The following is a 2748-nucleotide window of genomic DNA, read 5'->3' as shown; positions in this document are numbered from 1 at the left end:
ACAGCCTATCTGGTGACTAACACAAAGACAGGTACAATCACCCACGAAATACAACGCGCACTCAAGCTACCTAAATACGGTTCCCAATCCGAGACAACTAGAATCAGCTGACTCCAATTAGGAATCGCCTCAGGCAGCCAAGCCTAACTAGACACACCCCTACTAATACACACTTCCAATTAATACAAACCCCAATACAAAATACAACATATAAACCCATGTCACACCCTGGCCTACCCAAACATATAACAAAAACACAAGATACAATGACCAAGGCGTGACAGAACCCCCCCCTAAGGTGCGGACTCCGGGACGCACCTCAAGAGCATAGGGAGGGTCCGGGTGGGCGTCTGTCCATGGTGGCGGTTCTGGCTCGGGACGTGGACCCCACTCCATAAATGTCCTAGTTCCTCCCCTTCGCGTCCTAGGATAATCCACCTTCTCCGCCGACCATGGCCTAATAGTCCTCACCCTGATCCCCACATAACTGAGGGGCAGCTCGGGACCGAGGGGCAGCTCGGGACAGAGGGGCAGCTCGGGACAGAGGGGCAGCTCGGGACAGAGGGGCAGCTCGGGACAGAGGGGCAGCTCATGACAGAGGGGCAACTCGGGATAGAGGGGCAGCTCGGGACAGAGGGGCAGCCCGGGACAGAGGGGCAGCCCGGGACAGAGGGGCAGCCCGGGACAGAGGGGCAGCCCGGGACAGAGGGGCAGCCCGGGACCGAAGCAGCCAGGGACCGAAGCAGCCCGGTACTGAGGGGAAGCCCGGTACTGAGAGGGAGCCCAGTACTGAGAGGGAGCTCAGTACTGAGAGGAAGCTCGGTACTGAGAGGAAGCTCGGTACTGAGAGGAAGCTCGGTACTGAGAGGGAGCCCAGTACAGAGAGGGAGCCTCGTACTGAGAGGAAGCTCAGTACTGAGAGGAAGCTCAGGCAGGTAGTAGGCTCCGGTAAATCCTGGCTGGCTGGTGGACCTGGATGATTAAGGTTGTCTGGCCGATCTAGAGATCTTGGCAGACTGGCACTTCTGGCGGATCCTGGCAGACTAGCACTTCTGGTGGATCCTGGCAGACTGGTGACGCTGGGCCGACTGGCGGCGCTGGGCAGACAGGAGACTCCGGCAGCGCAGGAGAGGAGAAAGGCTCTGGCTGCGCTGAGCAGGCGGGAGACTCCCAACAGTGCAGGAGAGGAGAAAAGCTCTGGCTGCGCTGAACAGGCGAGGCGCACTGGACGCGCTGGGCCGACTGGGAGCACTGGCGGCGCTGGGCAGACAGGAGACTCCGGCAGCGCAGGAGAGGAGAAAGGCTCTGGCTGCGCTGAACAGGCGGGAGACTCCGATAGCGCAGGAGAAGAGAACAGCTCTGGTTGTGCTAAAAAAGCGGGAGACTCCGGCAGCGCAGGAGGGGAGAAAAGCACTGGCTGCGCTGAACAGGCGAGGCACACTGGAGGCCTGGTGCGTGGTGCTGGAACTGGTGGTACTGGCGCGAGGACACGCACAGGAAGCCTGGTGCGGGGAGCTGCTACCGGAGGACTGGTGTGTATAGGTGGCTCTGGATAGACCGGACCGTGCAGGCGCACTGGAGCTCTTGAGCACAGAGCCTGCCCAAGCCTTACCTGGCTCGATGCCCACTCTAGCCCGGCCAATAGGAAGGGCTGGTATAAGTCGCAGCTGGCTCTGCACCCGCACTGGAAACACCATGCGCTCCATAGCATAACACGGTGCCTGCCCGGTCTCTCTAGCCCAACGGTGAGCACAGGGAGTATGCACAGGTTTCCTACCTGGCATAACTACTCTCCCTTTTAGCCCCCCCCAATATTTTTTTGGGGTGACTTTCCGGTTTCCAACCGCGTCGCAGTGCTCCCTCCTCATACTCACGCCTCTCCGCTTTAGCTACTTCTATTTCCTCCTTGGGACGGCGATATTCTCCCGGCTGCGCCCAGGGTCCTTTTCCGTCTAATATCATCTCCCAAGACCAGAAGTCCTCATATTGCTGCTCCTCACAATTAACAGGGAGAGTAGGCTCAGGTCTGACTCCTGACTCTGCCACTCTCTCTCTGCGCTTTCCCCGTTACCTACGGTTTTCGCTCTGTATAGCCGTGCTCTCCTTTTCGATTCCATCCGTGTATAGCCCTCTTCGCATTGCTGTAGGGAATCCCAGGCGGGCTCCTGCACTCGCACTGGGTCGGCCGCCCACTTGTCGATTTTTTCTCACGTAGTATAATCCATATCATCCTCCTTCAGATCCTGCCAGTTCACACGCTGCCTGGTCTGTGAATGGTGGTGGGTGATTCTGTAATGATCTTCATCTGTTGTTTGTAGAAAGTCAGACCGAAATGCACACGACTTTTAATGAAGAAAATGCTGTACATGAAATAACTGAGAATACAAAACAACAAACGAGTGAAACTAATACAGCCTATCTGGTGACTAACACAAAGACAGGTACAATCGCCCACGAAATACAACGCGCACTCAAGCTACCTAAATACGGTTCCCAATCCGAGACAACTAGAATCAGCTGACTCCAATTAGGAATCGCCTCAGGCAGCCAAGCCTAACTAGACACACCCCTACTAATACACACTCCCAATTAATACAAACCCCAATACGAAATACAACATATAAACCCATGTCACACCCTGGCCTACCCAAACATATAACAAAAACACAAGATACAATGACCAAGGCATGACACCTTGCCTGATCACATTTTCTCCCATCAGACTAATCTCAGTTTAATCTATCTGTC

Source organism: Oncorhynchus gorbuscha, linkage group LG21 (assembly GCF_021184085.1).
Source record: "Oncorhynchus gorbuscha isolate QuinsamMale2020 ecotype Even-year linkage group LG21, OgorEven_v1.0, whole genome shotgun sequence".
In the NCBI taxonomy this organism is placed as follows: domain Eukaryota; kingdom Metazoa; phylum Chordata; class Actinopteri; order Salmoniformes; family Salmonidae; genus Oncorhynchus; species Oncorhynchus gorbuscha.
This window is presented reverse-complemented; position numbering follows the sequence as displayed.